Source organism: Chlorocebus sabaeus, chromosome 3, assembly GCF_047675955.1.
Source record: "Chlorocebus sabaeus isolate Y175 chromosome 3, mChlSab1.0.hap1, whole genome shotgun sequence".
Lineage (NCBI taxonomy): Eukaryota > Metazoa > Chordata > Mammalia > Primates > Cercopithecidae > Chlorocebus > Chlorocebus sabaeus.
In genome coordinates this window covers 38,968,685-38,983,117 of record NC_132906.1, presented here as the reverse complement: position 1 = coordinate 38,983,117, position 14,433 = coordinate 38,968,685, and positions in this window count along the sequence as shown.

Below are 14,433 nucleotides of genomic sequence, written 5' to 3'. Positions count from 1 at the left end.
CAAATTCTCGAAGGCACTAGAAACATAACGACATCAGAATTCCTCTAGATTTATGCTTATAGTAACTGTTTTTGTGCAAGCAGGCATATGTTAAGTTGAAAATAAGTATTCTCCTAAACCATAAAATAATTTTTTCACTGCAAATTATCAAATAGAAGAAAATAGAAGGAAAAACTACAGACTGCACACAGACTATCAGTCTGGAAATTGCCAAATTGGCCATAACTGAGCTGGCTTTCTCACTTTCGCTCCTACGAAAGTGGAAGAAATTCATAAGGTTTCTAAGGCTGGTGATCTAACAGTCTGAAAATTTCTAAATGGCGCTAGATTAAAATATTAAGTCCTGAAGCTTCAAATTCATTTTATTTCCAGTAAAAAAAAAAAAAAAGGCAAAGTAAAAATAAATGATTAAGACAAAAATTAAGGAAGTGGGTGCCTCTGTGTGGTTAGTAATTACTACTCTTCCTGGGCTGTAAACCTGGCCCAGAAAGTCACCGTAATTCATTTTATGAAATGCAACATGTATCCTTCCATTGCTAGATATAGATAAATCACAACAGACAAACTGACATGCTTGAAATTGTACAGAGTCACTTCCCAGGAACTATGTCACATTATAGCATCCTTTTTATCATAAATATGTATAACTATTATGTATCCATAAAAATTAAAAGCAATAAACTTTTTAAGAATTCAAGCTAATAACAAATTATCATTCACAAAAAGAATAATTTCCATGGATCATGGTTGAAAGAAGGTAAACAGAAATTTCCAAGAAATATGTTTTAGGAAATTCTAAATATCATGCTTAGGAAGACAGCATTCTTCCCTGCTTAAGAATCCCAAATTTCTTCCTACAAACTTAGTAACGAAAAGATATTTTCTTTCATTATATTTTCACTCTTGTAGTTAGCAATCACAGTGATCTACCTTGTCATATACAGGTCATATCAAAAACATTTGACAACATGAAAACAAAACTTAGTCTCAAGGAGGATATTAAAATATACCATGAATAAGACAGAACAACTATGTTACTTAAAAGGAAATCTTGAGGGGATGCAATGGGTTCAATTGTAAAGTGTTCTTAATATTGAAAAGAGAGTAATTCTTATGAGTACATTGTACAATTTCACAGAAAGATTTAATCATTGAAGTAAGAGACAGATCAAACATGTAATTTCCTTCTTTCTGTGAGTAGAGGTTTTAAAGTACTTTAATAATTAACCCTACATTTCTGCTATTTTTTTATGTTCAACCTATTGCTAAAATGTAATAATGAGGGAAAAGAGAGGAAAAGAATGAGAATAGGAACTCAGTATTCTGGCAAGCAGAGCCTTTTGCACAGAAAACATTACTGTCAAGGTCTGTTCCACTCTGAATGCAAAGAGTTGGAAATACTTAGAGGAGCCCTGCAACGCTCTTAGGAGATGACTGAGAAAGGAGAAAAGTGACAGATGAATGGGATACAATTCCCAACGATGTCTTCTTTTGGCCCACAGTCTAGTGGCTGTGATAGAGACAGGAAGTAGAGAAACTCTCAGCAGACAGGGACAGGTTCCTGGCAAAGCCCCACTTTCAAGATGAAAAGCCTGAAACCCATGGCCCAAAGTGAGAACTTCCATCCCTGTTTGCCCACTCTATCCCAATTGGTTCTTTCTGAATGCTGTATTTTTACCAATTGAATGTTGCCTTTTCCACAACTACCTAATGCCTGGCCCACCCCCTATCCTTTGCCTATAAAGACCCTAGACTCAGCCAGTAGAGAGAAGTGGCTGGACATCAAAAAGAGGTGGCTTGACTTAAGAAAAGTGACTGGACATTAGAGAGAGGCAACTTGACTTTGAAGGAGAGAAGGAGAGAAGGAGAGAGGCAGAGAGACAACTTGACTTCAGAGGACAGCGACCTGCCCTTCTCATACTCTTTCCAGCTCCCCCGTCTTCTGAGAGCCACTTTTTCAGGGCTCAGTACAATTGTCTGCATTTACCATCCTTCAGTTTGTCTGTGTGACTTCATTCTTCTTGGGCCCTGGACAATAATTCAGGATGCACCAAATGTGGGCACCCAAAAAGGCTGTCACACTGGTCCTTTGCCCTCATTAGTGGAGGAAAGCCACCCCACACAACAAGGCAAAGGGCCCACTGAGCTGGCAACACACTGCTATCTGCATGCAGTGGAACTGAGAGAGCATAGTAACACACCCTCTGGGGTCTTGGGGTCACAGGCACCTGCACCTGTATGCTGCCACAGGACCTGCATGGAGTTTGCTCCTGCCAACACCAAAGCGCCTGGTTCCTGCATTTGCTCACCTGCATGCTCCCTCCCACAAGGGGTGGGATGCAGCAGGCCTGAGTAAATGGAGTTTGCTTCTGCCAGTGCTGAAGCAGCTGGCTAGCTCCTGTACTCACTCACGTATGCGTTCCCTCCCACAAGGGGCTGAGCACAGTGGGATGAGTAAATGGGGCATCCCTGTCATGGGTTCCTCAAAGAGGTCAAACAAAATATCCTGCATCAGCTGCAAGGTACAAGGGACCTTGAGTTAGCCGATAGGGCTTTTCTATGTAATTACCTTCAACTCACTGACAATCATCTGCTGATTATTCTAAGCATGAGCAGGAAAGCATAGGAACGTGGATGAGAATGTCAGGTACCTATGAACTAGGTAGTTCTCAGAGTGCCAGTGGATTAAGGTGAATCCTTGTCTCCTAACTACCTTTTGGGAAACAACCCATTGGAAGTCTCAACTGGAAAAAAAAGAAAAGAAAAGAAAAAGGGGAGAAGGCAGAAGAAGCTGTATGGTTTGAACACCTGATCATGGTCTCTGGAACCACTTGAGCAGCTGAAATGTTGAGAAATCACATGCAAAGCCTTCTTCAGGATAGAGCAGCTGCTTTATCCTGAGGCACTGGGGATGCCCTGAGACACTGCAGACTTTGGCTTAGTCCATTTTACAAGGACAAAAAAAAATCTTGATGAGAATTTTTGTGTTACTGAAGTAAGGGAAGGTCCTAAGACCAATTGTGAGAGTTCCTGGGCCTTCTCAAACATGTGTCCTTACAAGCCCTTTGCCTATGTCTGTACCAGTTTGCAGAAATGCCATATATTCAGGATGGTATATAATTATTCAGTAAATCTCCATATGTTAAGATGAATACAATTACTAAAAGGAAAAAAAATCTAGAAGCAGACATTTGTCAATGTGCAGCATTTATTTTTAACCATTTCTCCTTAAAATTCTTCCAGAATTCTCCTTGTAAGAACTTCATCCTATTATAAGCAAAATTTAAATTTTTTAACTCTGATAAAATCAGAGCAAGGACAGCAAGAAACTTTTCCCAGGATGCTCTGAGGATCCCATTTAGTGCAGCACATGGAAATTGAGTCCACAGTGTTTCAGTCCTTTTGAAAGTTGTTTCTCTTTTGCTTTACTTTACTTGGCTGGGAAGGAGGAGAGAAGTGATATAAGCCCTTTAGAAAACAGAGAAACATGGCACCATTGTGTCAAAACTATTTAGCAGAAAAGGATGCGTTATTTTTAATATATATTCATCACACACTATATGATGGCTCAAATGTCATGACTGGAGAATGCAAAGTATTGTTAATATGCTTTGGAGCTCCGCCTTGTCAGCTGAATTAATTGTAATTAACTGACAGATTGACAGCTACATATTGATGGATTGTATGGGGAATGATCCTTTAATGTTGCCATGTACAGTGTGGATGCCTAGTCACAGAATAAGTAATTAGCATATTTGACTGATCACATCTAGTCTTGTGTTTTTTCTTGTATCCATAAATACAACCAGTATAGTAAACAAACAAAATCCTTGCACAAATTGAGAATAACTACATGAACAGCAACCACTTGTCCTGTCATTTGTATCCCTGGCTGTTTTAAAGTAGTATAACAAGTGAGTTATCTATTCTAAGAACTAAGAATACTTGACATTGAAATTTTTTTTTTTTTTTTTTTTTTTTTTTTTTTGAGACAGAGTCTCGCCTGCCACCCAGGCTGGAGTGCAATGGTACAATCTCGGCTCACTGCAACCTCCACCTCCTGGTGTCAAAAGACTCTCCTGCCTCAGCCTCCCAAGTCGCTGGGATTACAGGTGTCTTCCACCAAATCTGGCTAATTTTTGGATTTTTTGTGGAGATGAGGTTTCACTAGGTTGGCCAGGCTGGCTTGGAACTCCTGACCTCAGCTGATCCACCTGCCTCGACCACCCAAAGTGCTGGCATTACAGGTGTGAGCCACCACACTCCGCCAACATTGAATTTTAAATAGGAAGGCATTTTTATCACATACAAAAAAATATTAAATTTTTATGTACCAAGATGGACTCAGAAAGAACACATGTAATCATGTTTAGTTTCTAAACATGGCCAGGTTGGTGAATAGGAAGGAATGACATGGCAGTTGAATTGCAGAAACTCCAGAGTCAGGTTGACATGAGTTTTAAAATACTCCATTACTCATTAGCAATTATCTTGCACAAACTATTCACTCACCTATTCAATTTTCTACTTACTAAAATCAGAATTATATAGCTGAAAGTTTGGATTTAAGATCATAGAATAATGTGTATGATTTAGCATAGTGTCTGGCATACAGTAGATATCATATAAATTATAGTTACTATTGGTAAGGAAACAGAATTAATAGAAATAAGGCCTTCTATAATTCTACAGAAATTAAGGATTGACACTATCACCTTTTACCAAAATTAAAATGGTAGCAGTGAGCAGTCAATGCAGAATACAGCTTTAAGTCCTTTCTTTCCACAGCTATTTTCAGTTTTATCTAGTTCTCATTCCCATTTTGCCAATTCCTAATTTTGCCTTTCTTCACCAAAGTGGTCAAGAGAAAGGATAAACACCCCATCTACAATTATCATATTCAATCTTCCTATGAAATAGGAATTGACAACTAATCACTGATTTCACCCTATTCCAGAATAAGGCTTGTGGTTTTTTTCCTCATATGCCAAACCTCAACGTGGAATTAAGAAAGTGGATCTCTGACTGCTAGACAGTGACATGGTTGGAATTAGTGCTAAAATGTCTTCGCCCTATAGTATATTGATGCATCTTCCTGTTACTCTAGAAATTTTATTAACAAGGAGTTAAGCAAATCAAGGCATATTATAGATTTCTTGCTATGTTTAATTAGAAAACATTCAAAAATCCATAGTTTGCATCATCTACCTACCCTCCTGAGGCTGTTTCTTCCAGATACCACCATAGGTGGGAATTGAAACATCTAACAATGCATACTAATGAACTATGAGATTTAGTGTTCCAGGCCAACACGCAAGCAATCAAAGAATATGTCATTTGCTTAATTGTACAGGTCTTTGGGAAATGGTGAGGAGGTAGTTTTTTAGTACTCTTTTCAAGTTCCACTGCACACACTATAGACTGCCAATGCACTAATCTCCTGAGATTAGCACTTATGTAAATTTAATCAGTTTTCATTGATAGACTGCAAACCTCTTGTATGTTGCTTGTATTGTTGGATGATTGATTTGTTTTACTTTTCCACAGCTCTGCTCTTATCTTCATGAGGCCTAGATTTTCTAATCCAAAAACTTGCCATAGAGTTACAGTTTTTCCTTTGAAGACATGCTCTGATTCTGAGAGAGAAAAAAAAAGGGCAAGAGAGATCTAAGCCTATTGTATTTCTTATAAAATAGTCTACAGATGAATTAGCTGCTGCTAAATAGATGATTTATCTTATACACAGGCATTCCCCACTACCACTTCTATCTTAATTTTTGTGGAATCTCAAATCCTGACAGGTACCATAAAGTGATGGCTTTGTTTATTTCAAAGTACAAGGAGGAAACAATCTATCAACAGATACTTCACTTGACTTTTTCTGTTGGTGTTTTGAATTCTAGCTGTGTTATATTCTCTCACATAAAAGCAAACAGAGATGCGTGTTATCTCAGATAGATTTGACAAACAAGTCAGAAGGGCATGTAGTGCCTTCCCCATAGCTTTTAGGAAGCAATATCAGCCAGGCTCTTATTTAAAGTGGAGTTGACCTTCCTGATAACTAAAACATAAGTTAGTGCACTTACCGTTAGTCCTTGTGCAGGTTCCATTATTTCAAACCTGGAAGAACAGATGATTCAGAGCAGGTGTGATTACTACTCATAAAATTTGTGTTGTATTTTTCATGCCCTATAGCAGCATCTCCAAGAGAGGAAAGCATGACAATTGTTGCAAATGAAATCGCAGGACAGGCAACATGTTCATCTCACACCAGAGATTAATATATTTTGAAGTGTTCTGGAATACCTGAATGTACTTGTTGAGAGTTCTCAACAAAGCTTAAGGCCTGGAAATACACTGGTTGTTTGTAAAGTGATGAGGATAAAACTATTCAAGAGGTCAGCTGTCAAGATCCTAGGCACCCCATCAACCAGTAGCAAATAGCCTTCTGTAGGAGAGGATGTTCTCAGAGGACAAGTTCTAAGCTTCTTTGGCTTCACTCTCTGAAACTGTACATCAGGCAATGGATAAATAATCTATCAAAATGAACATAAATCTAAAAGGAAAGGGTCTTGAGTTCTTAAACTTGTTGCAACCCATATTAGAGCCAAACTCTTTACTATTGTATCTCTACTTTCAGAGAAGCTTGTATGAGAATTGTATTAGTAATCTTCTCATCAATACAGCGTGCCCATAAGGTATGGCTGTGAGGTCAAGATATGGAGGTGCTGGCTTTGCTACCCAGAAAAACAGAAGCTGAATTTGATTATCAAAAATCTAGATTGCCTTGGAGTAATAACCTTTCCTCAGTTGATTCATATATAAAGTGAAAATAATAAGGAAATATGATCTTAATAATAAGAATTCAGGGAAAGATTTGTTGATGGTGAAAAAACACAAGTAAATATAAATATGATAATCATTTCTAAACTATAGGATGAATCTGGTACCCTACTGATTATTTTTAAAACCAGGAAAGCATCTTTTTGAGCAGGCTGACATTTTTCACCTCATTGATTCTTACTGCTCATTAAGACATGATCAACTGTTCATTGGCGTTTCATTTCTTTTAATTCTCTTTTCTCGTCTTGCTCAGCATTTCTCTGAATTAGTGCTTCATTTTGAACTAATAGCCACTGTAAGCCATTAGCAGCAGTTGATACCCATTCCTCTCTTCTCATTTCCTGACTAAATTGCTAAACTTTGCAGTCAGCCTCTAATGCAGTAACAAGAGGTGGCCACCTGGTAGGATTACAAGAAGCCTTCAGACTCCCCACTCCCTATCTATGTGCGTGTACCCACACACACACACACACGCATGCATGCACCCCTCCCAGACCCAGGTTGCCACTCCTCAAGTCCCACTGTGGTCTTAGTCTACTAAAATGAAAGATTTCCATAAAAAGGAACACAATAGGATTATTAATATACCTCAGTGTGAACAAGTAGATCATTTCTCAACAGCAGGATTTACAGAGACAGGTCAGAGGAAACCGTTTATCTGTAGGAGTGGAAAGAGGTCAAGACACCCAGTGTGGTGGCTCATGCCTTTAATCCTAGCACTTTGGGAGGCTAAGGTGGGTGGATCGCTTGAGTCCAGGAGTTTGAGACCAGTCTGGGCAACATGGTGAAACCCTGTCTCTACAAATCATACAAAAATTAGCTGAGCATGGTGGTATGCACCTGTAATCCCAGCTACTCATGAGACTGAGGTGGGAGGATAGTTTAAGCCTGGAGGTGGAGGCTGCAGTGAGCTGAGATCACACCACTGCACTCCAGCCTGGGCAACAGAGTGAGATCCTGTTTTTTAATAAAATAAAACAAGGAAAAAGGAAAGGAAAGGGAAGGGAAGGGAAGGGGGGAAGGGAAGGGGTCAGGAGCTCAACGAGTCAGTCAGACCAGGGCACTGAAGAGGGGAGCTAACACAGATCTCACAAAGGTCCCAAGTTTGCTTAGAACTGCACATACACACAAACACACAAAGACATGACCAAGTAAGAGTTTGGCTCCATTCTCTGCCACAATCATTCTAGAGCTCTTTGTAGTTGCCTCTATCACAGTCCTAAATTATTATTGTATTACATGTCATTTATATGTACAGCTCTCTCATAGGACTGCAGATGCTTGAAGGAGTAGACAGTGTCTTATTTTTTTAAATATCTGCCTGAGCACTAAACACTAAAGACAGAGTTGACAACACATCAGAATTACCTAGAGATAAATAGAAATACAAATTCCTGAATCCTTCCCCAGACCTACAGAATCAATATTTATAAAAATGTGGCCGGAGCAGATGTCTTGCAGTCTTAGGGATGATTTTGATATGCATATGGATTGAGGCTAATTATAATATCTGTTGAATAAAGGAAATCGCTCTTCTTATATCTTTTTTGCTTACAGTCTACACTGAGGATATGTAATCAGAGTTGCAGCATTGCACAACTCCAGGGGGTCCAACTCACATAAAATGGAATGGGGAGGGGGCCCCTTCAGACTTATGTGGCACTGGTACCCCTGGAAGACACACAAAAGCTCTGAGCCAAGAAAGTTAATAGAGGAAAATTTGCTGATGCCTCCAAGTCTTCAGTTTTTATAACTTCAAAAACTTATCGCTACATGACTTATGAATCAAAAGAAAAAAAAACTTTCCATGATAAAAAAGAAACTGGCCTCTCATTTCCAATTCTCCACTCAATAATCTCAGCCTACAGCAGGGTTGACACTGCCTTATTATCTACCAGCATAATTCTAAAGCATTGCATCTTTTGCTGCTAAGAGTGTTGAAGGTCCTAATTATCTACCTAATGACTGCTATTTCCTTCTTACAGGTTTACTGGGCCCTCCTCTGAGATAACTGCAACCCCATCCCCTTCCAAACTGCTCCTTTATGACATGTCTCTTCCAAACATTACAAAACATGCACTTTGCCCAAAGTGTGGAAGACTTGGGAAATGGACTGCAGCTGTCATTTTGCTGGAGTAGACCAAGAGTCAACTTCCAACTGTGGTGATGTGTTTGCAACAGTAAAAGTGGCACCAACATTCATAGAGCATGGGACATTGATGCGTGGAGGAATTCTGTTCTATAGCAGGATGTGTGTTCCACTGCAAATATAGGTCTTGGATGGACATTCCAAGGAGGATGGGCCCTCTGATTGCACGACAGATTGCTAGGACTGACATGACTGGAGCCACCCCTCCATTTTTCCTCCAAATTCTTTACAGCACCACTTTTCAAACTTTCATGTGCTTACTAATTACCTAGAGATCATGTTAACACACAAATTCTGATTTAATAGGTCTGAGGTTAGGCCTGGGGTTAAAATTCTAACAAGTTCCCAGGGGATGCCGGTGCTATCTCACAGCAGACCACACTTCAAGTAGTAAATACTAAAGTACCGCATAGTTGGTGCACAAGGAACTTCGGTAAATCCTCTGTGGAGTTTATAACCACTTTGTGCCATCTAGGTACAGAAAGCCTTTGACCCACACAGTCTTCTGAAGGTAATTTCAAACGCTGGTGAATTTAGAAAACAACAAACCAAAAACAGTTTTTCAGAGGGAAAAAGTGACTTTGTCATTAGCTTACCATGATTAAATTCTTTTATTATTTTTCCCATGATTAAATAAATTCTAAAGGCAGAAATTAGATAATAGCTGCAAATGGTAATTGTGATATGCCCGTATTTCAATTATTTTCTCAACTGCTACTAACTTCAAATCTTTACTGAAACAGTATTTTAGAATTTGCATGAAAGAATTTTAAGCTGCAATTACCAAAAAATGCTTCAGCACTCTATTCCACAAGAAAATATCCAGTAATTCTAGAAAGCCACTCTGCACACAAAAGGTTCTTCAAGGGCATTAGAGCCACTCATGGAGGAAGTGGAATAAAATGCAGTGGGAACCATGGCTCACCAACAGCAATGCAGAGCAGAATCCATGGGCAATTTTTGGATTATTCCGACTGCCACTTTCAGTCTTCACTCACCTTTGTTCCTGACTCGGTGGCCTTGTTCCCAAATCCGAATTCAACCCTGTTTTCATGACAACCTTAGAGGATATTTCTTAAAGTTCTATTTATGATTCTCTAAATTTGCACTTGAGATAGGAAATGTGAAGTGGATATGTGAGAACTTTCCTCTACAGGTGTATTTTCTCCCTTTGTTGAGAGACTATAGCTCTGATCAAAGTTTAGTTAGTAGGGATAGTTTCAGATCAAAATGTACCATGAATCAAAATGTAATTTTGTACCAGCAAATGAAACCCAGCCAGATATGTGTTCTAATATATTAATGTTACTTTCCTTCATAAGATGAAGTGGTTAGGCCAACAGCATACATCCTACTTCCTCTGCCATGGTCTTAGGATGATCTGACAGAACCACCTCATGGGAGAGGGGTGAGAGAGAGGCTAACCCACTTTGATGAACACAAGGGAAGTGGTGGGGGGTGGGCAGGTGGTTCTTACATAATGTCAATACAGTGTTACACACGCACATATAGTCTGGTCAGTCAACCTCCAAACCTATCAGTCCCAGACAAATTAGGACAATTTTCCCAGCACTATCCCAATTTTAAAATAAAACTCCACATTCTATTCCCTGCCCCAGTCCTGGGGAAACTGGGGTGACTGCTCACACTGGCCCTGAAACCTAATTCTACTCATCTGGCCCCACTTATGCTATGAAACAGCTGTGCAGTCAAGCTATGGTTCAGAAGGTGCAATCAAAGCCACGTTTCTCTGTAAGCCTCATCTATCCCAAGTGTAAATATATATAAATACTCATGCAAATATTCCACTCTGGTGAAAGAATTGGAAGAAGAAGGGCAACTGATGATATCAGCTATTCTTTTTTTTCCTTTTTTATACTTGCATCACGTAAGTCGAGCTTTTTAACATCCTGAGTAAGAATGCCCAATAGAGTCAAATCAGGAGGTGAGATACAGAGACTGGAATACTTGATTATTATTGGAGCTATTTCATGAAAAGCTCTCTGAGGCACAACCCATTCTTGACATGACTTGCTTTGACTTTGACTTGCTCCCCCATTCCTACTTCACCTTAAACCTTTTGATAACCAGTTTTAATATGTCTGAAAGCCTGAGGCTTAATTTCTACACATGGCCACAGTCTATGTCACCTGCACCAAGATACCAGCTCATCTCTGGCTCTCCTAGGTGTTCAGCCTCAACACTAGTGGCCATTAAAGGTGGAGTCCATCAACACCTATAAAGGACTATTGAACACTGACAAGAGTGATTTGTCCTCTGAAAAAAAAAGAGGCTGTACTTGAGAAAATAACAATGAGAAATAGAGGAGTAATTGAAGATAGAAGGGGAAGGAACATTGTGTAAGATTTCTGGGTTTTATTTATGTGTCTGTTCTCTTGATACATACACACAGTCATGTTCTCCTCTCACACATTCAACTCACGTTTATTGAATCTCACACTAGACAAAAAGTGGTACCTTTCTGTTTATGTGATGATGGTGCAGTAGAGAGTACGGTCAGAAAAAATGTACCAGGGAAACCTTCTTACTATAAAAACAGTGAGTTGGCTGAGACAAAAGAAAAGACTATAGCACTTTCATACTTATAAAGCTCCTAAAAAATAATCAAGATTAGTCCATTCTCACACTGCTAATAAAGATGCATCCGAGACTGGGTAATTTGTAAAGGAAAGAGGTTTAATTGCTCACAGTTCCACATGGCTGGGGAAGTCTTCACAGTCATGGTGAAAGAGCAAGGGACATCTTACATGGCCACAGGCAAGAGAGAGAACGAGAGCCAAGTGAAAGGGGAAACGCCTTATAAAATCATCAGATCTCATGAAACTTGTTCACTATCACGAGAATAGTATGAGAGAAACTGGCCCCATGATTCAGTTATCTCCCACCAGGTCCCTCCCACAAGACGTGGGAATTATGGGACCTACAATTCAAGATGAGATTTGGGTGGGGACAAAGCCAAACCATATCACCTCCTTTACCAAGAATCCAAAAAAACAAAAAGGCTTACAGCGTATCTTGTGTGTCACCTCTCTCTCCATATTCAGACCTTCTGCCTGGGATACAAAGGGCCTGGGCTCTCTCCGATCCAACCAGTACAGAAAATGTCTAGTCTTAACATATATCTGAACATTCAACCTGATCTGAGACACTTTGATTTTTAATTCCATAAATATCCACATCATAAGATAGAAAATGATAGAAGATATAATTCTTACCAAGTAATTTTCCTCTTTAAAAACATGTCTAGTTGTTAAAAACAAATTTCTGACCTGCCCCTTTGTAGATGATTGTGTGTTGACATTAACTTGTTAAATTCCAGCAGTTAGCTCATTTTAATTTTTCTTTGAAATTGAGTATTTTTCTTGAACTCCCTTCATGCACCTAAAACTTTGCACCCTTACTCTGTCTTTTCCTACAGGAGATAATGGTCATACTAAGTTGAGCCCTAACAGATGACTTTGTGGTGCTGTGAAGTAGCTTAGACCACTGGTCATATTTTATTCCAATCCATCCATCCCAGCTCTTCCCAGTATGCACACCTGCCCCGTAACTCAGTCAGCCAAATCCTGATAAAGTCTATCCTTTTCACCCAATGTCACTGTGTTCTATTCACAGAAAGAGCCACACATTGAAAAGAAATAATTCACTTGAGCTTTCTGAAAAATAACTCTGAGTCTCATGGTGTTGCGCCAGCAGCTGCCTTTTTTCCATCTCAACTGCCACTCTGACTCACTGGATTGGTCCCTGACAGCACAAGATGCCTTTGAGTTCTCCTTAGACAACTCTAATCTTACATCGACTAGACCAGTCCAGAGCTGCCAATTATGCCAGTGGCACCAAAGCACATTGGCTTCCTAAGGGGGCGATCCTGAGTAATACAAATTCACTATTCATTTTGAATGATCACAGAATCCTTTAATTGAATATTAACCTGTTGCAGCAACAGAAATTCCCATTCTTCAGCAGTGACATAAGACTTGTAGAGGGTGAAGAAATTCTCATTTTTATCAACTGGCAACCTGAATACATCCCATAAGGCTGCCCTTGCTGAGAAACTGTAGTAGATAAAGCAAAGCTACAGCAAAGTCCTTCTGGCACTCAAAGAAAAAACTGCTTTAACTGCTCCAGAAATATCTGCTTGACACAAAATACTATGCAATAGTAAGGCTTCTGTGTGTTTAATGATGTGTTTGTCCTGCAATGACCAATGAGAAAAGAAATAAGATATAGAAAGAAAGGGACCCCTAGTTGGCTCTTTAAGTGCTTATTTTAAAACACATAAAAAATAATGGGCACTATAATAGAAAACAACCAAGACAAAATCCTAGCTATTTTAACCTTTTTGAGTTTCATAAAAACTTTCTTTGATTCTATGCTGTTTTCTAGTTATATTTAAGAGCATTCAAAAATTCACTTAAAGGTACTTGCGTATAAGGCCTTAATGTATATTCATAACCTGATTTAGTGGTGTGTGTGTGTGTGTGTGTGTGTATGCACATACATGTGCTTATTTTTGCCTCTCACATACATTCCCATCAGTGTGACCATCTCAGATCATCAGCTCTGGTGAGACACTCTGTAGAGCTGTAGAGCTAAGAACCTTAGCTCCATATCTAAGACTGAACAGTAGCTGTATACTTAAAGCCTATCTTTTGTTCTTAATATGTCTGATATATTATAAAGGATAAAAGCACATATGAAGCAAACAGAAGTACAGCAAAGCATTTGGTAGCTAAATGGATATATTGCTTCTAATATTAAAATTAATGTGTGGTAGTCTCCCATTTATATTTGTAAACCAAAATCACACAATTATTCACTTTTAACGTGTCAGTTTTGAAACTGATTGAGAATGCTTAACATCTTTTCAGAAAGGCAGTAGAGTGTAGTAGTCAGGAATATAAGGGTAGGAGTCAGACAAAGAAGGGCTAGAATTCTAGGCTGACAACTTAGTGTAAAATGGGCAGTTATTTAACTTCTGCGGGCCCCATTTTCCTCATCTATAAAATGATAATAATACCTGCCTCATAGGTGTTTTGAAGACTGAAAAAGTGAATGCCTATTTAAACCACTTAGCATAGTGGCTGGTACAAATTACATGCTTAATAAAAATACGTTTGCAGAGTTCACTACATTTTTATATTCAGTAAAATTTCAAATATGTAGCTGACATCAAAAATTATTTTATGGACATTTATTGATATTTATTGAGCATCTACTTATGTTCCAAGTACTATTCTAATTATGTGAATTACAAATAATAATGTAATCTACTTCCTTCCAATGATGAATCATTGTAATACTCATCTATATAAAGGACTCCTTGGATTATATAAAAGTACTCCTACTCAATAAAGACAACGAGAAAATACAGATGCCTGACCATATTGACACTGTCAATAAAGAGAATGAGAAAATAC